This window comes from Panulirus ornatus, chromosome 29, assembly GCF_036320965.1.
Source record: "Panulirus ornatus isolate Po-2019 chromosome 29, ASM3632096v1, whole genome shotgun sequence".
NCBI classification, from domain to species: Eukaryota; Metazoa; Arthropoda; class Malacostraca; order Decapoda; family Palinuridae; genus Panulirus; species Panulirus ornatus.
The window spans coordinates 8841019-8867560 of NC_092252.1; the positions used below are offsets into that span (position 1 = coordinate 8841019).

A 26542-nucleotide genomic window follows, 5' to 3' on the forward strand; every position below is an offset into this window, starting at 1 on the left:
ACAACTGACACCGTCGCCAGATGCTGTCTTCCGTTGTCGGTCATCGAGTCACTGTCCCCTGGTGGTGGTGTGTGCTGTGTGTGTCCCTCCCTCCAAGACAAACCTTGCAATCAATAAATTTTTCATGAAAATATGATCATTATCGAATAATTACCAACTCTGTTTATGAATTAGGAAAAAAGAAATAACACTTTCGTAGTACAAGACGTGAAACGCCGTATTTGTACCGTTTCAAGGAAGCAAAGTTCAGGAGGTACAAATGCGTCAGTTACTGATAATGACAGCTTTTCCAACACTGTTTTTGTAAATGTCATCGACACCAGAGGCGTGTTTAATGTGGCTGCTTTACACCGACGGGCCCTAATAATGTGGGTTTTTTTTTACCCCCCGTCCATGTTTATGTATATTTCTTCAGTCTAGTGATTGATTCACAGATCACGTAATTGAAAATACAATAAGTATCTTCGTTTTGATTTCTTCAGAAAGGCAATCACTTGGTATAATCTATTTTTATTCTATTTTTCCAAGAAAGTATATGTATTTCATTCTATTTACAAGAATGATAAAGAGCATAAGTTTAATTTCTATAGGTTTATAGTTTTCTTAATCGTTAGTTAGAAGACTGTATTACAGATATTAATGAACATACGAATTTCTATAACTGATGAGTGTAGACGGCGCCCCCTCAGAAAATCAACAGCACGGAGTAGTTCGATGTGTTGAATACACATACGGTTGACAGCATCATCTGCCTCTCTCCTAAAACAGAGCAATCAGCCTCACTTTCAGGGTAAGACGTGTAATGTATAAGTCTCATAAGACGTGTTAAGTTTTTATAAGCACATAGCGACAACAGTGAACGGCGCCACTTTGCTTCAAAGCACTTCCAGACATGTGAACAAAGGAAACCATGTCTAAAAATATTTATTTTCAAAGATAATTTCAAGCTCTTCGTCTTTAGAATTATTGGATTCATTGTCTGGAAAAGCTGTGAATTCAGGAGGAGATGGTGGTGGCTCCATCAAGTCTTTTTTCCAAAAGACCCGAAGAACGGGGGAAAAAAAATTGCGACAAACGAAATTTAGGTTAGGTAAGGATCTGCGATGTATCGGTTTAATAAAGCCTAGAAATTATACAATGCCTTCGAGTATCATATGGTTCTCCCGGCCCCCGGGTGTGTGCACTGGTCCCAGCTGGGTTTGTGGTCTGATGACAACAGGGGCTTGTGGTCTGTGGTGGACGATTGGGGGGAGGACGGTGGTTCTGGGGGAGCTGCAAGATCCAGTTTCCTCAAGACTAGTCGAGAGGGTGTGCCCTTATTCCGACCAGCCCGCCAGCCTCCGTCGCCATATTGGTCTCAGCGATTTAGTGTTTTGGACTCTGATCATCTTTTTTTTTTCCCCCTCTCCCTCAAGACCTTTCTCTTTAATAAAACATGTCATTGGTATTTGTACGTTTATAAATGGAAGAAAAGTATCGGGAACATGATTCAAAGTTATGGTACTGTAAGTACCTATCAGTACCTATGCCGGAGTTTTGCTATTAGGCATGACTATACCTAACATATCGAATATACGGCCTGTTGAACTTTACCTTAACTCAGTTAGCAGATCCCTAAATATAACAGCGCATGACGAATTAATGGTGAAAAAAATAATCAGATCATCCAGTGCAGTCATATGAAAACAATGGTCATCATATAACAGCAGTGTTAAGCCATACCATCACTGACCGTCACCTTACACTACCAACGGTGATACCCCATACCCATACCATGACAGTCGAGTCACCACACACCACACTGCGGCAGCACCATCCCAAGTATCATCATACGTCACAACAGGATCAAGCACCACACCAAGTATCATCATACGTCACAACAGGATCAAACACCACCCCAAGTATCATCATACGTCACAACAGGATCAAGCACCACCCCAAGTATCATCACACGTCACAACAGGATCAAGCACCACTCCAAGTATCATCATACGTCACAACAGGATCAAGCACCACTCCAAGTATCATCATACGTCACAACAGGATCAAGCACCACCCCAAGTATCATCATACGTCACAACAGGATCAAGCACCACTCCAAGTATCATCATACGTCACAACAGGATCAAGCACCACCCCAAGTATCATCATACGTCACACAGGATCAAGCACCACCCCAAGTATCATCATACGTCACAACAGGATCAAGCACCACCCCAAGTATCATCATACGTCACAACAGGATCAAGCACCATCCCAAGTATCATCATACGTCACAACAGGATCAGAGTCGAAAGATCCTTAAATCACTGGCTTCAGGTCCTCCCCGCCTCCAAACATACTTCGAGAGACCTTCCCAAGCTGTCTTGGCTTGAAGGAGGCGTGGTGGAGGTCAACCCCCTCCCCCTCAACTTTATATATTCGTAACGTGTGTAACTTGCCTCCACGATAAACATTCTTCACCCAGGTGTAGCTTACTCCACACCACATGGGTGCCTAATTCAGAGAGAAATGTCAAAAGATTTAAAATATGTGTTCAGACACGAAAACAAATATCGATACTCAGTCACAATCTGTTGTATGAAAAAAACAAAGACGACAGATAAATGAACAGAGCATCAGAGACATGGTAACAAAACAATGCTGAGAGATTCTACAAAACACTAGATGCATACCGCAGTGAGCGAGAGATGAGGGAGTCTGGCAGCGCAACAGTTGTACACGTTGCCTACGGTAACTCGTCAACCGGAAGAGGTGAGAGAAATCCGAAGCAGCATTGTGAAATATCTTCTCAATCTCCATCTTTTAACGTTCACGACATTCTGATGTCGGACTTTCAGTTCAACAATTATATATGGATTTGAGGTTAGCACAATCCTACTTGCTAGTAAGTTTAATCTTGTAATAAGTCAATTATCAGGAAATCATTCGCAAATTCAGCTAACACTTCTCACGGTTAACATACGAAAGTAAAAACAAAACCAGCCTAAAAACTTGAGACACACAACTAAGAGATGAATCCTTGAACACGGTGGAAGAAACTGTGACCACGAATTCAGACACTAGACTGGAAATGCTGTTGAAAATTTCTACGCATCACCAGGAACTGGTAAATTTTGTTTAGAGAAAAAATATAATTCTGCAACGTTTCTGCATTTCATCAAACATTATAAAGAGTGGGTGAGTGTTTTTGGGAATCCACAAACATCGTCATAAATACTGTAAAACCATGAAAAATAAAACGAAAATGGATGTAAGCCGGACAGTGAGTTAGGCAGGATAAAAGAGTAACATTGGATAAGACAGATGGTTAGTGGATAGGACAGTACGACAGGATAGGTGATAATGGGAAGGACAGTAGTTGATAGAAGGCTGGAGGTAGTCCAGTTGGGTGGTGGGGAGGAGACGGGGATGGAGAGTTAAGAATGAAGACCAGAGTTGTGGAGATGTCAAGGGTCAGTCGGTAGCCTTGTCGGTGGTTTGTATAATAGCGGATGGTGTGTGTGTGTGTGTAATACGGTGGGTGGAGTGTATGATGCAATGAGTGGCATGTATGATACAATAGGTGGTGTGGAAGATATGGAGGATGGTGTGGATGATACAGAGGCTAGGGTGTATGATACAGCACGGTGTATGTACGGCGGCTGGAGCTGGCACAGAGTAGGACAGCAGAAGAAGTTGAAGACGAGAATAATGGGTATGAGGATAGGTAAGAGATGAAATAGGATAACGGCGGTGGGGATAGGTAAGAGGTGAGATAGGATAATGGTGGTGAGGATAGGTAAGAGGTGAGATAGGATAATGGTGGTGAATACGCCAATAGGCGGCTGGAATATAGGTTGTGGACAGGGCTGGGGGAATGATGGTGGACATACGAAGGGAATGGTGGGTAGGATAAGGTTAAGATGCATGTTATGGGGAGTTAGGCTCAGCTAGTGAGGAAAGAGAATCACCGACAGTTATACCATCTTTCTTGAAGACTGATAAAACTTAGGGTAATGAAACTAGCAAATTGTTATTGATCCTAGCTCCCCATTCCAGTTGGGAACCATCAGTGTGTATTAGAACAACAGCACTGACAGTGTGTCTTATTGTAGGGAAACATCTATACACATAATTTGTAATCTGTTTATATAACAGTGGGAGATTATGTTCATTGGTGATGGTGTCAACCTCAGTTCAGGCTGTGATCTGAACAAAGGCTTTGGGTGAAAGGAAAATACCGTGATGTCGGAGGGAGTAATTTTCCATGTGGCCGGTCAGTGAAGGTTCAGTCTCACACGGTAAGGTTCGTAAGCATCATACATTGAACCCAACAACACTTACAGTAATCCATATAGATGGATGTCTCCCATATGAGAAAGGATATTTTAGGAAGGCATTTGTGCATGGAATGGGATCTGTTTGAGCATCCGGATCAGCACGATAAGTATGATTTAAATCATTCGATCTCTGATAATAGGAAAAGCCAAGTTCTTTCCCTTCATTCAGTCACTGGTGTTCTGGGATAATTTCAGCAGTTTCATTTTCTGCTTTCTCAAGCCTGCTGTCAGAAGCTAAGGCAGGCCAGGGGCGCAGCATGTAAGCAATGATGTATGTTCATCACTGTAACTCCTTGTAACAGTGGATGTGGGCCAAATGCCTTTCTCTACACAGATGACTAAGTCTATTTACAACAGCACCATATAGCGGTACTCCTTGCCAAGATGCTGAAACCTTCTTACATATTCAGAGTGTGATCCAATATCCAACTATTTTTTGTTTTTGTGACCCCCACCTCTCTTTTCGGAAGGCGTCTGTTGAGGATTTTGGTTTTCTCAGCAGAGATGATAAACCCCCAGCCTTCCATAAGCATCTGACACATGGTTGAATACAGCATGTTTATTTCTGTAACCGGAGTAGATGGTCGTGATATCAGCAGCATAATTAAGTATATAAGCTATATGTAATATGCGGTGGTGTTTCCACTCGTGGAATGGAGGGTAGGAAAGGAAAAATAAGGTAGGTGGGGAGGAGTAAGGAAAGATGGCAACATGGGTACGATAAACACACACACACACACACACACACACACACACGTGTAAAGCTCCCCCACCCCCTCCTCCAGTGCCGATGTGTACCAGCTGGTAATAACAAATAAGCAATAATAATGACACACTAACAGACAACATTAACAGTGGGGAGCTCCAAGAAGACAAGGTGTACAAGGCTCCACTACCAGCCAACCAAGCCTTTCCACCCCCACCCCTCCTCCAGACTCTAATAAACAACCTGTGCCGCCGTATCCCCTTCACTCACCTCTCACAACACCATCCTGACGCCGCATTTCACTTGCTCACCTCACGAATCTGGCGTCTCTGATCAGCGTCGTTGCTTTATAATGTACATTTGTAGCAGTCGTCCGTCTCTGCGAGACGCTCAATCAGGCCCTCAGCGACCACTGCGGTACAGATATAAATAAAAGCGCGGGCCCCCAGGACGTGAGCGGCGAAGGATTGTCGGCCCCCAGCATCTGCGCATAATTTAACCCCCGCAGAGGGACGCTCTAGGGTTATGGCAAGTAGAATGTATGGCTGGCCGGACCGCTGGTGTTATGCCGTAATGATGCCCTGAGGTGATGCCCGAGCAACCCATAAGAACTTTAAGGCAGAACATAATAATACGCAACCTGCATTGTTTACGTCGGGGGTTTCCTGCCGCACAGGTGTTTATACCGTTACTCGAGAGGTATTTCCCATCGGACAACATCAATGCCTTTTATATCATTGATAATAAAGGCCCTATCGCAATAGCACAGCAGGACAACGTATTTGTTCCAATCATAACCAAGGAGGTCAAAACAGAGGACCGTAATTACGGCAGACAAAAAAATATGACCTGAAGGATAACCAGAAAATGAAGGACGAGACCCCGCGGGTCGGGGTAAAAATACGCGCTGGCAACTCCCGCATCATCGTTGTCGCCTACCAATAACATGTGTACCCTACATCACCTACTGCTCGACATTGTACGATAACTACAGGGTTTTAGTGCGATAGGTAAACAGGTGGGTTATAAAACAAGTGAAAAGTGCGAATCCTTCCGTTATCTGACCATCGAAAAGGCTAAAGTTTAACTTGGGTCAACCAACATCAGTGGCCAAGATGAGAGCGTCAGCAGAATCTTACCTTGGAGGGATCTCAGTTTACTAGCAGCGGTCAAAGCGGCGGGTGCGTTGGCCGGCCGTTCTGTCACCATCCGTACACCTGTCACACTCTTGTGTATTTATGGACCCAGACAGTTGTCACGTTGTCAACACGCTTGTTTTAATCGATGTTCACCATACAACCATCCTGGAGTAGGAATAAAACTTACAAAACACCGAGTTTGATGATGACATAGCACAGGTGCGCGACCAGTGGACAGCCCAAAAAGATCAGATTTATAGATTGTTGTCGGGACTGAACGTCTCTCAGTCTCTTGAGAGAAAAAAGAATACCGTTCACCCTGTTGATGCCCGATGGACATTTACAACTTCGCTAAAGAACCTACATGAGCGAACGACAGAATAAGAGGAGTGAAACGAAGTGTGGTAGCGGGTTCTGAGAGCTGGGTCAACCATTAGGTCCCCTTGCGAGGATAACACTCGCTGCCCCGCCAAGCCTTACCGTGATTTAAGGCCCTACATGACGTAAGTACCAAAACCTAAAGCGGTGTTCCTGTTTTCTACGTCTAATCTGGTCATGGTGGTGGATGGATTATGGAGACTGTGGTCTATGTTGTCAAGATAAGGAAGATATGATGATACGAATCACCCTACGCAGGTATAGTTATTTCATGTGGGTACGACCCTGCCATCCGTAGGTTTAAAGTTCAGCCATACTTGGTCAAGGTACGGGGGTCTGGTGTTGTGGTCCCAGCCAGAGTAGTCAGCTGGTCTGCGCTGCTGCACGGCTCACGCTGCAGGATCTGGTTGCTCCTGGTCTTTATGACAGGGTCCAGGGCTGTAATTTTTTGTCCCTAAAAAAAAAAAAAATCTTCCAAGTCTCTTGATGTTAACAGTTTATGTTGTGCAAAAGCAGACGGTGCTCTCTCTCTCTCTCTCTCTCTCTCTCTCTCTCTCTCTCTCTCTCTCTCTCTCTCTCTCTCTCTCTCTCTCTCTCTCTCTCTTTTCCAGAGTTAACGTACCGTGCTGTTTTAGGGGCGCTGTGCATAGTGTAAACTTTAACCTTGTGAGGGTGAACGGTCCCTCACAATCAAGTTCTTATCTCTGGCCTCACTTGCGGTTTCCACCACACCTGCCAGGTCGTTCCTGGTACTAGATCTTGGAAGGCTTATCGGAAAATTGATTTGTTTTACCCTCACACAAAAATTGCCACTGTTCGCATCATGGTGAGCAGAAGAGGGACTGTAGTTTATCTACTCGGGGTGTATTTCAGGGTAATACATGTCCAAATCTCAGCTCGTTTAGAGAGCTGAAGACTCTCAATATCTCTCCATCTTTCTGGTGTGTTGTTTCCATCTTTGCTAACTTGGTTTTACATTATTATTATTATTGTTATTATTATTATTATTATTATTATTATTATTATTATTATTATCATTATTATTATCATCATCATCATCATCATCATCATCATTATTATTATTATTATTATTATTATTATTATTATTATTATTATTATCATTATTATTATTATCAGTATTGTTATCATTATCATTATTATTATTATCATTATTATTATTATTATTATTATTATTATTATTATTATTATTATTATTGTTATTATTATTATTATTATTATTATCATTATTATTATCATTACTATTATTATCATTATTATTTAACCACACAACGCCTTTTTGAAGGGCTCTTGCAGCTTCGAGAGTTTACCACACGGTAGCAGGTATGGTGGGTTCATTTAGGACAAAAAGGTTCTCAACGACAATGTTACTCTTTTCCGTAGTCAGACATTACTGGCGTTACCACTTGCAGATGACGTTTTTAAACATCAGTTTTATACGTATATATATATATATATATATATATATATATATATATATATATATATATATATATATATATATATATATATATATATATATATATATATATATATATAAGATAAAATATCACCCAAGCCTTAGCTGGTCGGTGGTGGTCAGAAGGGGGGAGGGGGAGGTGAAGTGAGACCCGACTGGCCGTAGACCCTCCTCGACCCCATGACCCTCAGAATGAGCCAAGTTTCGTCCCCCTTCCCAACGCCACATCAAGAGCCACGGGTCTGTGCTGTGAGCGACCGTATCGAGGAAAGTCCCGAGACAAGCACTCATCACTGAGAGATATTTTTTTCTTTTCTTCTTGACCACTACTACGTCGCTTGAATCTAGGAGAGAGAGAGAGAGAATATCGTGTACTCCAAAACGTGTAATAAGGCACCCCCCCAAGCTTCTGCCTCTCTGCCAGATACGATTCGGTTCACTTCTCGTGTAATCTGATCAGCAAGTTAGGCAGGATACATAAAACTACCACTTGTGGAACATGGGGTTTGGCGACGCCATCGCCAGGGTGCAACCCACTACACGGCCGACCAGCCCTGCCTTCGGGGCCCAAGTTCTGGTTTAAACGATGCAGCCTTGAATTGATTTGTCCAGCAGTCCCTTAAGTGGTTCCACCCGTCCTCGAGTGGCCCTTCAGTAACTAAAAGATAGTCGTCTGACGCCCTGAGCGAGCCAAACACTACCTCAAGTCGGCCTCGGCGGGTACGCTGAGGTACAAGTATTTGTGGAGGATCCATGACGAGAAGAAGCCTTCTTGAGAGTTGTGAATAGACACCTCCAGACGGTTGAAGTGCGCCCAGAGGTAAGCAGAGCTGCCAAGGCGTTATCCTCGAGCACAGAGAGAAGAACAACTGGGTGGTAGATGCCCAGTGTACTGTATTCAAGTCATGATATGCACCCACGATCCTGTGCCTAAAGTCGTTCAGTTCTTTACCCAAGCGCTCGTGTGATCCGGCCAACACTTTACCCCTGGGCTTGTAATCTAACCATTTACCTGTGTATGGACTGATCTTGGTCCTTGCTTATCTTCTTTTTTTTTTTTATCTTAAGTGATCCAGTTACTCAAAACTTTACCCAAACACTCAAGAGCTCTAATGTACTACTTGAGTGCTGGACCTTATCCTGTGAGATCGGGTTACTAAAGTTTCTATCTAAAGTGCTCCCGTGGTGCATTCCCTTTAATCAGATGATCAAGGGATCCAATCGTTCACCCAAGTGCTCAAATGATCCAATCTTTTGCCCGTGTGCCCTATTTGTCATTTGTCGCATAATTCAATCGCTTATCTCAGTACTGATGCAATCCAACCATCTCTCCTCTTATGCTCAAATAACCCAGCGCTTAACCCCTTGGTGCACGAGCTAGACGGTACGGCTCTTGGGCATGATAGCCAAGCCATCATGCTCAAGGGTCGTGCCGTCCAGTTCGAAGGGGTTGACATAAATCTTCGAGATCCAGGCAGCGCGCTTTAGCAATCCAACTTTTAATTTAAATGCTTAACGATTTACTACACCCAAGCACTCCAGGGATTCAACCCTTTATCCAAACACTCCAGAGATCCTACTCTCTTAATCCACAACTTTACCCAAGTGTTGAGGTCCTGCTACAGATAACCTGATTATCTTGAGAAAAATGTAATTCATCTTGAATCCCACAAAAATAAACAGATCCCACATCATCCTGATGTCTCCCGGTAGTCGTCCTGGTCCGACCAGACCGGAGAGAGACCGTAAGTTTGCTTGCAATGGTCTGGGACAGCCATAAAGGTCTCAACCCTACGCGTCCTGCCGTAGAGAACTCGATCTGCCATCAAGCCCGACCATATAGGTCCTGTGCCTCCAACAGCTCTTCGCACAATCTCAACCCCAGCATCGTACTCTGGGTAACTCTACAACAAACTCTCGGCAATGGCAAATCACACCTTTTTAGGGATGATTGGCCATGTAAAGGTATATTTGTGAGATAAGGTGTTCATGCGCGGCTCCAGGGGTATAGAAACTCGGTCTAGAGCAAAGGAAGGCGACTCCATCTTAATCCTTATTGCGAATTTCAATGACTTGTAAGTAACTTGCTCCATCACGAAGGTTTAACGGAGGAAGAAAGTTTTGAGTAGTTGTAGTAGTAGTAAAAGAACAAAAACAGTAGTAGCAGTCGTAGCAGTAGTAGTACCAGCAGCAGCTAGTAGTAGTAGTAGTAGTAGTAGTAGTAATAGTAGTAGTAGTAGCAGTAGCAGCAGTAGTGTAGCATGGGTAGTATTAGTGAAGTAACAGTAAGAGAAAGAAACAAATGCCTTTCAGTATCCGCACTGCCAACACAAACAGAAACAACGGAAGGTATTCAGGCTGTTGAATTTACCTGCGGGGGATCGTATTTAGTTCAGTAAGTGTTATAACAGCTGCCTTAAGTTGGCGCGAAAAGTCAGTACTCGACAGAGTGCTTTTGCTATACTGCCACATTCTCATATCCTGCAGGGTATAAAAAGTTATCAACAATATAGTAAATACAATGCTGAACTTCATTAGTCAAACGTTTAACTACATATATATCATCTGCGCGAAATAAATGGATAAAGACGTAATAAGCTAAATATAATCCATGAACTGAGGCAACAGGAGGAATAGTGCATTATATTAAGGCAGCAAACTGGACCTGACCAGTCCCGCAACACATGGGGAAAAAATACTACAGCGAAGCGAACATCCAGATGGTGTTGGTTGCTGAGTCTGGGTCAGGCAGGGAGAAAGGCCGGTTGTAGGGGAGGGGGATGTGGGGAAGCAATGCCCCCGTGGTGGATGGGGGAGTGGTCAGGGTGTAGGGGAGGGGGATGTGGGGCAGTAACACTCCTGTGGTGGGTGAGGGAGAGGGGGGCAGGTTTGTAGGGGAGAGGGATGTGAGGCAGCAACACCTCCGTGGTGGGTGGGAGTGAGGGGCAAGTTTTAGGGGAAGGGGGATGTGGAGGCAGCAACTTCCCCGTAGTGGTAGGGGGAGAAAGACAGGTTGTAAGGGAGGAGGACGTTGGCTAGCGACACTCCCGTGGTGGGTGGGAAGGGATCACTGGCACCCCCTCCCCCTACACACACACACACACACACACACACACACACACACAGGGTAAGAAGAGCCATGACATACGATACGTCGTATAAAAGTAGTCGTAAAGGAGGAAGACTCCGAATGTATACAAACAGTTCAGAAGAGATTGACGGCCGCATCCTAGCCACGGAAGAAACTGAACATTTTATTTATCTCTTCATGTCGTGCGAAGATGCCATTTACAAAAATAATTTTACGAGACAGACTCTCACAGTCGTGTCCGTTGGGAGGTGGCGTCAGACACTCCTCCAGGAGGATCATCTGGCGAAATATGGGGTTTAATTTTCCAGGTGCAAGCCATCCAGCTGAGCGTCAAGTGTTGTTTACAAATACCGCCTCGAGCCTCAAGGTCGCCGACGCACCGGAGCTAAACACCTATCAAGCTCTCGCGGCCCTTCCTCCTTGCAGGCGGGTTCCTTCCCCTCATATGACGACACCTCGATCACCCAGATGGGTTAATTATGGCGGAAATGTGAGCCACCTGTCTTCGTTACGAGAATCAGTGCAATGTGATACAATTAAGTAATCAGGGTTCCTGATTATTGCGGAATTGCGTGCCTTGCCACAAGTTAACGATAACCTAATGATCGTTAATCAACCTAGAAATGCCTTACGAGCTGTAAGGAATCTGACAGTGTATGTAATTCATGTTGGTACACCGGTGGAATGATCCAGTGGAAATTTCTACTTTTTCCACTAGACGTCCGTGAAGTCCTGCAGTACAGAAATATAAAGGTGTCATCTCTGTCCTTCAACTGACGGAAATAAAGGGTCTGCGGTATCCTTGATGAGACCAAGATGGTCTGTGCCATCCAATTTTGAACAAAGATCCGTTCGGTCAACAAGAAAACAAAGACAATGGTCTGTGATGTTCTCTACAAGACGAAGACAGATGTCTTTGTTGTCCTGTAGCAGACGAAGATCAAGATGCGTGCTTTCCTATACAAGACGAAGATAAAGTTTTGTTCTGTCCCTCAGCGGGCAGAGATAGAATGCTGATCCGTCTTCTAGCAGACAAATATAAAAGTCTGTGCTTCCCTCTAGGGAACAAAGGATGGAAGTCTGTTAAGGGTTCTAGTGGAGGACGATGGAAGTCTGTTAAGGGTTCTAGTGGAGGACGATGGAAGTCTGTTAAGGGTTCTAGTGGAGGACGATGGAAGTCTGTTAAGGGTTCTAGTGGAGAACGATGGAAGTCTGTTAAGGGTTCTAGTGGAGGACGATGGAAGTCTGTTAAGGGTTCTAGTGGAGAACGATGGAAGTCTGTTAAGGGTTCTAGTGGAGGACGATGGAAGTCTGTTAAGGGTTCTAGTGGAGAACGATGGAAGTCTGTTCTTTCCTCTTAATATAAAAGTTATGACGACGGTAAAGAGTTGCGTTGTCGTCCAGAAGGGAAATGTAAAAGCCTTATGATACTCTCATGGAGACGGGAGCTACACAAAGGACGAGGTTCTATGCAATTTGTGTGGGAGACGAAGACGAATGTCCGTCTACGCTGCCCAACAAATGAAGATAAAGGTCTACGTAGTCCTGAGGGAGACGAAGATACAGACCTCCCAGTCCAGGCATCATGCCTAGTGTGGAACCTGATGGGTTTTTCGATAACCGTGCTGCCAGATGTTTGCTGGGGGGGTCAGTAACAAGCTATCACCTGGGGCTGTCCACTGGGGGGTGAGGGGAGGGAAGGGGGGTTTAAGGGGGGAGTGTGGGGGGGGGGGTGGTCAGTGTACCCAGCAGCAGCAGCAGGAGAGCTCCCTCCGCCCGATCCTTACCTGTGCAGCTCGGTGTTACCCGCCCATCTTGAGCACCAGACAAAGCTGATGAGCCTGATGCTATCTCCTGGCGACATGTCCCACGCACATTGGTAATTTACATTTAGCAGACGACTGTTTCCCCAAGTGCTAAAGTGTGTCGATTCCTATCAAATTATGGAGACATCATGCTCGTTATAACAGCGGCCCACACCCGCACGACGTAACCGGTGTTCGGTATGGACGAATCCCTCGGGTTTACACATGGAAAGGAGAGCAGATGCTACATGGGTGTTGCAGCGAGGCGAGCGCAGTGTCCATCAAGTAGAGCCGTCTCCCGGTGGTCGCCAGTCGCCTTATCACCTAGTAATGTAACCTTCCTGCCCTACGCCCATTTTGTGCCCGGGATACTAGACACGCCCACGCGCCTCCGCCCATGCCCTTCACTCTTGAAGGGATAGTCTATTTGCCTCATGATTCATGGCCGCCATTTGGGCCATTCTAGACCTGGCGTAGACTTTTTTAAACGTGGGTTAAGAGGAAGGATGTGGGTAGAGAGGGGTGAAAACTTGGATGCTGGATGTGAGAGGCATTGAATTTATTAATTCACATGGGTGGTAAATATGGATAAGAGGATTGGATGTGCTGCAAGGGGTTCAAGGTGGATAGAGAGCTTAAGATGCGTAAGGTACTGGGGGTTGAATGTGAATAAAGAAAGAATGAGTGAGAACAGACTCTATAGGTGTTAATAGAGTTGGATGTGAGTCTTGGAAGCGCAGTAAAAGACTGGTTATGGAAACAGAGGCCAAATGCAGACACAAGGGCCGGGTTGTGTAACATGTAGGTGGCTAGAGTATTTCCGCCCGCTATAACCTGTTACAATACCCTATCTTAGACTGAAATTCACCTGTACTGGAGAACAATACGAAGAACTTAAAAGATTTTCTTCTTCATTCTGAAGTTCTAATTTCATTTGACATCAATAATTTTCATCGCAAACTGGTTGGCCGAACTGGTAGGCGGAGAAACTGGGTTGAAACTTGGCGGAGCGCTCGTGAGACGGGGAGGGGAGGGGAAAGAGTGGAAGTGGATACATCTGGACTATGTCAGTTGTCCCGTAAGTGCGGTGGAGAGTGTCACGTACCCCCACACCCTCACCCTTGACTCTGGGTCACTTCTGAGTGGACTAAAAGGACTCCGATCACCACCAAAGGGATGTGGAGAAATCGCCCGGAGCTGGTATAATATGTGGCTACTCCCTTAGAACCGAACAGTTCGCCAAAAAAAAAAAAAATAAAAACTAGAAATGACTAAATTGTTTTTGTTGCAATGCCAAATGTACTTCTGAGGGCAGTAAGATCTGTTGGGCTTTTCTAGGGATTGAAATATAGAAAATTTATACGAAAGAACTTCTTGAAAGCAGAATTCAAATATATCTCGGTTGCATTTTTCAAATACTTACAAATTACGAGTATGTGAGGAATTAAGGAGGATGTCAGGGAGGGACGTGCTACTGCAGTGTACATCAAATTGTTCCTTTAGCTGGCAGTAAATGTTCTGCGGTGGCAGCACAGCCCATTATCCCGCACCCATTACAACCGTCTCCAGGCCGGATAAGTTGTTTAATATCCCCGCATCCCTTTAATTACCGGGGCACCTGACAGTGGCGAGGGCCGCCAGCCTACCGGCGCTGTGGTCGGGGCTTCCCTGGCTATTGCACCGCTCCTCCCACCAGTCCTGGTCAGTTTCTCACTGCCCTTAGGATCTAGTGCGCGCGCGCACACACACACACACACACACACACACACACACACACACACACATATATATATATATATATATATATATATATATATATATATATATATATATATATTATCCCTGGGGATAGGGGAGAAAGAATACTTCCCACGTATTCCCTGCGTGTCGTAGAAGGCGACTAAAAGGGGAGGGAGCGGGGGGCTGGAAATCCTCCCCTCTCATTATTTTTTTTTTTAATTTTCCAAAAGAAGGAATAGAGAAGGGGGCCAGGTGAGGATATTCCCTTAAAGGCCCAGTTCTCTGTTCTTAACGCTACCTCGCTAACGCGGGAAATGGCGAATAGTTTGAAAGAAAGAAAAAAAAATATATATATATATATATATATATATATATGTATATATATATATATATTATTATTGAAAAATAACTTTTGTGAACATGGTCAGCATATGTCTCAAGGCATTTACAAATGACAGAGGTGTTCTGTGTGAGTCATTGTTTCAAGTGGTTGGACGACTGTAAGAGAAATCCTGCAGCTCTGTTGTAATGTTCATGCCATTCCAGATCTGTTGTAATGCTCACGCCATCCTTTGTTTTCTGTAGATATATTTTTTTTTTCTGTTCACATCTTGAGGAAGGTTCGGGAGCTGTGTGGGAGACTCTACCTGCAGCGTCCGTCGGGAGAGTTAAAAGGACACCTGAGGCAACAAGAGGACACGATCCTTTTGAAAAGGTTCAGGTGTTCACCGGGAGTTTTGTGCCTCTTATGGATCTGGTTCTGTGGGAGAGTTAGGGTGTTTTGCAGGTGTGTGTGTGTGTGTGTGTGTGTGTGTGTGTGTGTGTGTGTGTGTGTGTGTGTGTGTGGTACGCAAAAACAGGCGGGCAACATTTGGCTGTGTTGTGCGCGTGGCGGGCGTGGCGCCGACAGAGGTTACGCCCGTACACGCCCTCGCCTCCTTCGACTGCGATTATCCGACGCTGCAGCTCCCCCACTATCTCCTGCACCGGACACACGTCAGGACATATGACTGTCACATGATGATAAGGGTGTCCTCGTGATGTGTGGTGGCCCCCTGGTGGTGCGTCGACCCAGGACCCGCGAGAGGCAGGACTTCCACGGGGGCCCGGGCGGGGGCTCCTTAGCCATCGTGTGCCGCCCTGCCCGCTGGTGGTCGCTATACCAGGGTCTTCACCCCACCTTGGCCCTGTGTCTGCCCACCCGGCCACCTGTCCACGTTAATGCCACTGGACTCATCTGTTTCTTGTCCCTGGAATTACAGGCCTACGTACTCCCAAGTCTATCTCAGAAACACCACGGCAAGACACTTGCGGGTGTGACAGTCCATCTGTCATCCTATACGAAGCTGCTCTGAGTGTGTGTGTATGGGTGGCTGAGTGATGACGTCTTGTCTTCCTGCATGTTGTACTGGTTATGATGGTATAAATGTCGAGGTCGGGCGGGAAGGAGGATGGGGTTCGTCTCTACCAACGAGGCACCACCGAGTCGCTCTAAAGCCATAAAAAAAAAGAAGCCGGAGCTGCGTCGTCTTAAAGTGACCTCCTGAGTGGGCCAACCACGCGTCCGGCCCACCGCCTCCCACACCGCTCGTTACACATTTTAACCAACTCCTCGCTAATTGTGGTAATTCAATTCCACATGTAATGACATCACTAACACAGCTAATTCACCTGCAGACGGAATATACAACAACGCTAACAGACGGTGCCGCCGCGGCCTCCAACACCCTAAGTGAGCAACAGGAGCAACACGACAACTGGGTCCCACACCGAGCTGTAGGGGTAGCGAATCCTCCGACACCCCTCGTAAAGTGTATCTGAAGCCATCCCTCTGAAGAACTCTGCTTACGCTCAGTGTCCTTAGGTGAGGAAGTTCGGCCCGATGCCGAAATAATGTGACCACATTCCAACGTTACCAGAGATCAAAACCGCAGCACAGGCCTTACGTTACGTTCTGGTGTTACATGATATCACCTGATTAACTCATCTGCTTCTACTAGTTAATTAGAGTTACGTGACACCTTGGCTGGTGAACAACAGCATCTTTAATCAAAAGATTGATTCACTAGAAACAAGAGTCCTACGATGTCTCTAATGGAAGTATTGGTAGATGACTGGAAAAAGAATATCCTTCTACACTTCCATCGTGAAACATGACACCTGACCACGGAATAAGAACACGAGAAACATAACTTCATCTGCTTGTGTCGACGATCGTGTTCCGCGGGGCAAGTAACATCTGACGCTGTGGTCTTGACTTCGAACTTTCATTCGCCTTGGTCAACTGACTCATTTCACAAGTGGATTCTGTAATGTCAAAGATATCAAGATTCCATGTATTCTTTTCCTTTGTCTATTACATATTTTGTTCCCTGGCGGACGAACTACAAGCACAGTAAAAACGGACGGACGGACCCATACAGTGAAACGGAATGACCTTTAATATCCGACTGCGTCATCGTTGGATGGAAGAGCGAAGGAGACGGTGGGAGGAGAGAGCGAAGGAGACGGTGGGAGGAGAGAGCGAAGGAGACAGTGGGAGGAGAGAGCGAAGGAGACGGTGGGAGGAGAGAATTCATCCAACACCATCAACGCGACACATGCACGACGAGATGCCTTCAGTATGCGTGCAACAAACCTTGTAATGCCTCACTCACGTCAGGACACTGGGGGAGGGAACGTTGGCAGGTTTGCTCTGCGTACAAACGTTGATGAATGAAAAGGAATTAAATTCGTAATCTACAACTCGCTGGGAGACAGCTTGGCGCCACCACAATGTAAGCTGCAGGTTCTGATGACGCAGACGTCAATTCTGACTAGTTTCGGCTCAATGATCTTAGGAATGTAGGAGGTGAATGAATGAACCATTTACCTGAAGAGCTACAACACTTGAAGATAGGAATACCAATGTAAGGACTACACAGTTCCACTTCCGACACAGCCAGTAAACAAGCACAGGATCACTGTCTTTGTAACAACGAGGTCCAGTCTCCGAGCAGCGCAACAAAACAACAGTGGGAGGTTGTGGTGGCTACGTAAAGTATAGATCCTTTATGTCCATGATACGAGCGGATGTGAACAAAGTAATATGCCGCTGCATTGCTTAAACACGAAGCTTGAGAATGAACAATTGGTGTTATCATTCTATCTGCCAGCCTACATCCTATTGCATGGACAAGAGCACTGCAAGGCAGGGTGAGTGTACGAAAGCACTGCAAGGCAGGGTGAGTGTACGAAAGCACTGCAAGGCAGCTTGAATGTATAAAGTCATGCAAGGGAAGTGATACAATGACTACAATGCGTAAGAGCAGCTTAAACAAAGTATATCCGGGGCTAAACTCTACACACCAGACCTCGAACGCAATGCGCTTACTTGTACCTCAACGACTTAATACTTGAGGAAAGCGAGACACCATCTGTGAGGTGGAGTCTTAATAAAGACAACACTAGTATTTAATTCAATTTAATAGGATTAATCCCATGCGAGCACCGAATGTGAATCAGTATTCTTTCTACACAGTAACGACTTACATGATAATAACGACCAACTATTAATATAAAGGCAGTGGACGGAATATCTAAAGCTAGGCTGTGGCCCGTGCAGCAGCAGCAGCAGCAGCTCGCAACACAGGTCCCAGACTCACGGTCCGGATGAAGCAGCAGCAGCAGCAGGAACAGCAGGGGTCCCCGACTCAGGGCCCAGGCAGCAGCAGCAGGGGTGCTCGGCCCAAGGCTCGGGCTCTCGGAATCAACTTTCAAAGAGATGTGTTACATGACAGTGTGCCGAGCTCTCACCGTCCTACAGCCTCAGATCAGATGTTGGCCTCGTCTAGCTTCTCTCTCTCTCTCTCTCTCTCTCTCTCTCTCTCTCTTGGTCACTTTATACCTAATGGTCTTGCCAGCCCTCCCAATAGCTCACATGTCGACATAATCCATTGGTATTGACCCAGATGAGGGTTAGACTACCACAGCCTGCCTGACCTCTCACATGTCCTGCTTGACCTCTCATGACATGTTATATAGCCTGCCTGACCTGTCATCACAATCTACTGAATCTGACACCACACCTTGTCTGACCTGCTATTACAACCTGTCTGATCAGTGCCCATAACATGCCTGACCTGTCACCACAACCTGTCTGACCTGTTATCACAACTTCCCTGTCGCCTCAACAACTGGTCTGGCCAGGTCATGACCTGGGCCAAGGTGGGGCGTGTGCCTCGCCAAGTAGAGCGAGCCAGCTTGATGTAACTGGCACTTGAAACACTTGAGGTCAAGGGTTAGTGTGGACGTGATCAGTACCACTGTGTCCATTGCCACTCCTCCATCACACCTCGAGGAAGCCACTCAACAAGTGAAGATCTACAGCTTTACCTACATCCACAGGTTTCTCCAGCAGGAACACTAGCTCGAAACTATTCAAGAAGCAAATATCATATCTCTATTCACATCTACAGGGAACATATATCCAAGAAGTACACTGGTAAGATTCAACACCATACCCGAACCCCACTCTCCTTGAAAAAGCTGTACAGTAAGCCATCTTGCAACAGACTGTGCAGTAAGCCATCTTGCAACAGACTGTGCAGTAAGCCATCTTGCAACAGACTGTGCAGTAAGCCATCTTGCAACAGACTGTGCAGTTAGCCGCGACTGTAGTTCACCAGTCAGGTTAACTTTCGAGGCTCAAGACGGTCTTCACGTTGAGCACTGCTATCCCTGCCAGCACAATGATGGCATTATTGGATGCATTATACCGATGCGCAGGTTATATTTCACTCGCATATTGCGGCCTCGTGGGAACTACCATACAGGCATGCGTTTGTTTCTCACGCACAAATGAGACGCCCTCAGGGACGCAGGCACAAAGGGTGACAACACCAGCTCCCGGGGGCGGCGAGGAGGGCCACTACCTCGCCCCTGGGGCTCGAGAGTAACCGCCAGCCCTCCCTCCTCCCCAGGTACCTTCGTCTGCTCAACACCACCGCTTCATCCCCGCCTGTGCCTCATGATACCACCGCAAACCACAGTGTCGGGGGGATTTTTCTTTCTCTCTCTCTCTCGCCACATTACAACCACAGAAGGAAAGGAATCAGGTAACCGTAGACACTGGAAATACCAGTCGAACGTAATCAATAATGCTAAGACGTAGAGGGTCAGGTGATGCTGCGCAGGGCTGGGTTTCACGCTGGATGCGACTGACGAGAGGCCACACTTCCCCGCAGGCCAGCCGGGGTCACTGTGGGCTGGGGGATCACATAACAACAACAATTTATGTTGCTTATTTTCTTCGATATTAGTTATTGCCGGCTGGCAAGAGTAATGCATTAGATAAATGACCGTAGAAATTGATATAAATGCATAAGTGGTCCTGCTGACGACGCATGGGGAGTCCAGGGCCGTTGCTTGGGTTAACGCCCACCACCACAACCTAATGTGAACAAAAATACTAGAATAAGAATCAGGGAAGACGAGGCAAAGGCTCTTGTTGTCTCGCCTGGCGCGGACTGTGACAGGCACCTCGCGATAAAACTGAAAAATACGATGAAGGCGTTGGCAGCACTGAAGATACTTGTGCAGCGAAGGTCAGGAGGAGAGTAGGATCAGCAGGAGGAGGAGGAGGAGGAGGTGCCCGGCGTAAACCAGAGTATCAAGTGTGCGCACTAATGTACGAGTTACTGACACACCAAGATATGCAGAACTAAAAGGACCGAGAAACCTCTTTAAACCAACCAGGCGATGCCTTAGAAAGGAAGTTGACCAAATTCGACAGACATAAAAACAGATATGCAATTATCACTTTAGGAAATTAATGCGCCAGTAAACTCGGCTGCCTGACACTCCCCCCCGACCCTGGAATAAGAGTCAGATGAGGGCAGCCGCACGCTCGTTAAATACACACGTTAACCATGCTAGTGAGGGCAAGCACGAGGCGACAAAATACAAGGAGCGATGTATACATTGGATATTAATGAGATTAAGCAAGTGTGGTGCGCAGCTAATGTGGTAGTTGTGGCGGGGCTAACAGGGGTAGGCAAGCAGGCAGGCAGGCAGGTCCAGCACAGGCACTACTCGCCCTGGTAAACACACACCCCACCCCAATCTCTCGTGCGCTGGGAATGATATATGTTTCAGTGTGAAGCAGGAATTGTAATGTTATCACGCGGGGATTCCCATCCAAAACAACCACGTCGAACACGTGAAAAGAATATCTTATTTTCTAATGTTGATGAGACTCCTGATTTCACATATGTTTATTATATGCCCATGGGTACACACACACACACACACACACACACACACACACACACACACACAAAGATGTACGTACATAAAGAGACGAACCTAAACAGTCAGAGGGACGTGGATCTACCAAGCAAACAGCCATAAACACTGGGAAAACTCTAGGGCCGACAGACACATGAGGACAGAAAAACAAATCTAATTCTTTATCCGCATCAAGGATGGCGTGGGTTGACACCGCCAGGAAGGACGAGTGCCACACGGCCTTGTGTGTGTACACACTCGCCCACCCGTCTACATAGCCAGGATTCCTACATGTGTGCACCTGTAAAAACCATCAGTGTGCACTGAGGACGTGTGCCGCGGGAGGGTAGCCGGCTGAGACCGCCGACGGGTGTTGCCTAACCGCTGGAGGTCCGCCAGATTCCTGGTAAGAGTGTAAATACATTTCCGGTTGCGTCACGTCTCCTGGAAAGCATCCATAAAGACGTGATGCTGGACAGGAATTCCTTCGTTACGTCATCACATCCCTACGATTAGTCACGAGTTATTGTACTTTATCTCTCCTTCACCCAGAGACAACAATGGACACGGTATAGCATGAAATTTACCCATTACTATATTGGAACACTTGCCTCTCCCCTCCACTAAAAGCCCCCTCAAACAGACGAGCTAAGCTGTTCCTCAGTCGCGATGGACAGTGATTTCACGAGTTTTGTGCCAACACTGCTGCTCGCCACACTAGAGGAATACACGATAGCATTCACTTTCTGATATCCACAAAGCTTAATGATAGACTTTGGGCCTGAGGAAAATGTGACCTACGTCAGAAATGTGGCTGTGTTACGAGTGCATCTGTCTCTTACATTCACCGGCTGAGAGCAGCAGCAGCAGCAGCAGCAGCAGCAGCAACAGCAGCCGGGTAGGTGAAACGTAATCAAGGAAGTCCATGCATAGCCCAGCGCCTGGGAGGGGAGACGAGCCTCAGACACGCTGGCCACTTGTGGTCCTAGTGTAAGGTGTTCGCCCGGTGTGTTGCTCGGGCCAGGTGTGATTTAAAATCATTACCTCTCAGGTAGCTACGAGCACACCACACATCAAGTCTATCTCAGGATAGCTTGACTAACTCCATCCAGCCTCGAGAGCTCCAGTGAGCTGATTACAAGTTGATTAGCCTCCTGAGTTATGAGGCTCCCGCTATTTGCGACCGACACGGTGGCAGGAGAGCTTGATGCCTGCATTTGGCTTAACTTCAGGTGGTGAGGCTACGCCCCTGGGAGAGGAGGGCCTGCCTGTGCTCCTGCCACTGGGCACTACGGGAGCCGGCCGGTGGCAGCCAGTGGCTACCTGCTCGAGGTCTTTAGTCCATGCTGGCCGGACATTCCTTCCAAGATCGCTAATTAACCTTGAAAATACGGGTGTGAGTGAGAGTCCTGCCTCCTACCTGGGTCTGCTGTCCAGCTTGCAGGTGGTTTAAACCGTCCAAACTAGAAGTGTTGGTCACCTTGTAAGAATACCGTCCAGTACACAAAAAGCACCAAAAAACTTGTGTATATTAACTTTTAGGAGCGTTGTCCGGCACGAATATAATGTTTTCAAACACGTAGCAGTACTGATGAACCTGTTAGATTTTTTTTCTTATGCTAGTTCAAACGGCACGAACAACTGAGGCCTTAATCAAGGCCATCTCCTTAACTATATATATATATATATATATATATATATATATATATATATATATATATATATATATATATATATATATATATATATATATATATATATCCTAGCTTGAGCTAGGTACGTACCTATTTTATAGACTACCCCCTAGAAGTGGATGAACGGAGGGGTTGACTGTAGGCCGACTGCTGCAACCAGGACTCGAACCAATGCTTTCGACCATCGTGAAAGGTACAATTTATGGGCATGTGGTCTAATCAGCAAGTTGTGTAACTTTTGAGTTTACGGTACAACTCATGGGTATATTATCTAATTAACAAAAGGTAAAATTAATTGTTATTTGGTCTAATTAGCAAGATGAATGACGTGGGTATAGACTCTAACGATTAAGTTGCATAACCTATGTGTTTATGGTCCAACGAGTAAGCTGTACAACTTATCGGTGTATCGTCTAACTTAACTGATGTTTGCCGCTTAAAAGTACTTGGCGCGAGCCAGTTCTGTCCAGGGAGCAGGTGACCGCGTCAGGAGTCGAGCTGCCAGACGTACCGACTACAGATAGACAGTCGGTCTTAATATTAGAAGTGCGAACGTACTGTCCCATATGGCGGTGTTGTCCGTAGAATGGATATATCTTGACGAGTGTGGAAATGTGTACGACTTCTGTGATTACTATCAGACGTCTGTGCTTGCTGTGTGACATCGTCGCTTGTCATCCGACGTCTGGGTTTATCTGACGTCTGGCCTTATGACCTGACGTATGAGAGTGTTTTCTGACGCGTGTACTGCACACGCGAGCCCCTGGAAGAGCGGGTCTTTAATTCGCTGTGCGGGAAGACTATCTGACGTTTGCGTGTGTTACCCGAAGCATAGGAGTGGCGTGTAGTAGACGTGGTGTCCGACGCAGGGGCGAGGTGCGTGCGTGTCTTCCCTTGGTAGCTGAACACCCGGCGAAGTCATGGGTGAGAGGTACAGGTACTGGCCAGACCGTCGGCGCCACACCAGTACATACAGCCCCTCGTCCATTACCCAGGAATGAGATGGTGTGTAAAGTACGGGCCCAAGCGTGTGAGTCGTGCGATAATCCTCCCTCGCGGCCCATAATGGTCGAGGTCATGATGATCCAGAGAAACTGACCACTGCTGGATTTCACAACTCCAAGTCCCTCGCTCTCTTCCAGCTTGGAGCAGATGCTTCAATTTGCCACCCCGAGAGGTTACTTAGTTACTCTCTGTTTGCTCGTATTTCTTATGTACAGCGCCTTTTTAGTAAATATATCTAAATGCCAGACCTTGGCTCACAAGTATTAAAGTTCACACTTTTTTTTTTAATCATCTAGAAGCTAGATCTTCGGTGTCTGGCTCCGGCTTTTTTTTTTCCTACTTCCCCGACTCTAGTTTCTAATCCACTTTTTATGGCCTAACTACAAGTTTAGCAACTGTACTTGCGATTTTAATCATCAGCGTGTAAGACGGGATGAGACTGTCGCCGTCCGCTTAGACGCCTGTACCACTGTGCTTTAACTTTATACCTTGGCAAACATCGCCACACACTGTTATCATTTCAAGGGTCATCACTCACCCACGAGTGCCGCAGTGTGACAGAGGAGCATAATGGAGGTACAGGATGGTCGCTGTGACACAGCACGCTCTGCTGGAGCGGTTAAAAGCTATATCTGGTTGGGTCTGATGCCTGGGAACTGTGGTAGGCGTCACCGTCCACACACGCAACCACACCAGCAATAACTTCGAGTTGAAACACTATCACTCCTTCAGCCACTGGCCATATACACTACACCCCTCCAAGATTTTAAAAGAATATCATCCCTATATATATATATATATATATATATATATATATATATATATATATATATATATATATATATATATATATATATATATTGGAGTTTCGCAGTGATTTAGATGGCGATCTACCGTGGAATGTCGGCCCATAGTAGACCACCTCTCCCAGCAGCGTCCCTCCGCCGGGCACCTGTTCCAAGAGGCCACGGCCCTAGGCTACGCTCTCCGGCCAGCCCTTACCCCCAGGCCATCCACACTAGTAGTGACGGAGCGTTTACAGGCTCACCCTCTGGTCAACGCTCTCGCTTGGGAGAAGGAATGAATTCCAGTCTCAGGGGAGCGGGAAGCCTTATGAGGCTAAGATTTGGGTCTTGCGCAAGGTGACCAGTTGATCTACACGATATTATGGCAGAACGACTGTTTTATGCGGCCTTATGAATGTGCAATCACGCTTACTTGTGCGATTAAGCAGCAGGTGGCGGCGGGATCATTCGTACCCTTTCTTGACAGCCCAAAGCTGGGGTTGGGGGTGTCCTCGGGTCGCGCGCGGGAAGGCCGGCCACAGAAAACGGTCTCGCTGGAGGTAAACACCAGACGCGCAGCTCTTGCCCTTCTCTAATCACTGTCTGGTGTTGGCAGTAATTAGCTGCTGCGGTGCTAGTTAACGCCTTGGCGTTACGGTTCCGGGTGTGACCGCTGCCCCCGTGTCATGCAGAACACATGCGCCCTCGGGGTAATGCATGACCAACTGATCGCTGAAACACCAAAATCATTCCATGTGTGTTATCTCGGCGAGGCTGTGTGCCCCCCCCCGACACCCGAAGTAAGGTTATTATACATCATCTGTATGATTTATGCCACGCAGAACCAACCATTACTCAAATGCTGTTGTACTTACGAGCGTGGAGTGTACACCACCATACTGGGTTGTCTTACTGCGGGATCTGCCGTTGTTAGGCGGGTAATCGGTTCTCATAAATTAGACTTGGATTTTGGAGTCAAACTGGCAAGAGCCCAGCCCTTGTCTCCTCAACTGTTGTAAAGAAGTGACGCCTTCCAAGTAGCTATTACTGGCGTTCCTCCTGTTGCTTCCTCCTTGCTACCATGACCCCTGCGATGATGGACTTCCTTCGTCCTGATTCTTGTCTCTCCCTGTTCTGATGGTTCTTGATGACCCTCCTTGCCAGGGGAGTTTCTGTCGACCCCTCAACTATGGTGGTCCTTCTGTCCTTCCATGTTATCATGCCTCATTGTTCCTCCTTGCTGTGAAGACTTTTGCAGCCCAATGTCCTTTATGACACTTCCTGGTGGCCTTTTTCTCCTGGGGTTGGCGGCTCTTGCTGTACTGGCTCAAGCTGCCTCCTCCCTCTCTTTCCTTGAAGACGTGATTCTTGCTTCCCTCCCTTTCATGCAGTGACTACTACTACTGTTCCTCCTGTGCTTTAGTAGCTGCCACAATTCCTTTACTTTGATTCTTCTCTCTTCTGGACCTTCTATCGTTCTTCAATATCTAGGCTTCTTTCCCTCCAAGACTTAATGTTTTTCCTTTTTCCTTCCACCGTAATTTTAGAGGATTTTACCGCCCCTTCTCCTTCTGTGTAAATGTTCTTCGATATGAATTCTAATCGATGGACAAACATCAGAGTCTTGTCTGGGATCTGCTTAGGTGGTTTCCAGTGCAAGTATTCATCACGCGGTTGGATACTGCCTTATAAGATGACGTGGGACGAAGGCCACTGCTAAGCTGTCTGCAATCTTTCCTGTGCGGTAATACTGGGCTGTGGCCGTGAAGGCATCTATGACTTCTGTTACCCCTCTTGTGGGCTCCCGGAGTGATGGGTGTTCTTTAAGTTTTAGTGCATGATGCAGGAGCTGATGACGACATGTGTGAATGCCATAGCGATCTTCCGTTTTGGTGTATTGAGGAACAGGGTGTTCTTTACCTTCTCTTTCAAAAACTATTTGTATGGTAAGGACGCCTGTGAGCGGTATATAAGTTCTCGTAGGTGTTATGTGTGTCTGACGGGGGTGTACGTGAGTGTTTGTCTAGGGTGTACATGAGTGTTCTGTGTTAAGGACGTCTGCTAGTGTTCTATGATCACTAGAGACGCCTGTGTGTTCAGGGCGTCAGGTAGTATTCTATGATCATTAGTGAG

General features: G+C 46.4%; 1 protein-coding gene across 1 annotated transcript in view; it reads left to right on the forward strand.

Moving 5' to 3' along the window:
* The first annotated feature begins 6178 nt into the window (after window positions 1–6178).
* Window positions 6179–26542, forward strand: part of Sema5c (Semaphorin 5c) — a 101239-nt gene continuing 80875 nt past the window's right edge. Inside the window, exon 1 of the mRNA XM_071679141.1 lies at window positions 6179–6670. The gene's annotated coding sequence lies outside the window, so the exon portion shown is untranslated. The remainder of the gene's footprint in view (window positions 6671–26542) is intronic.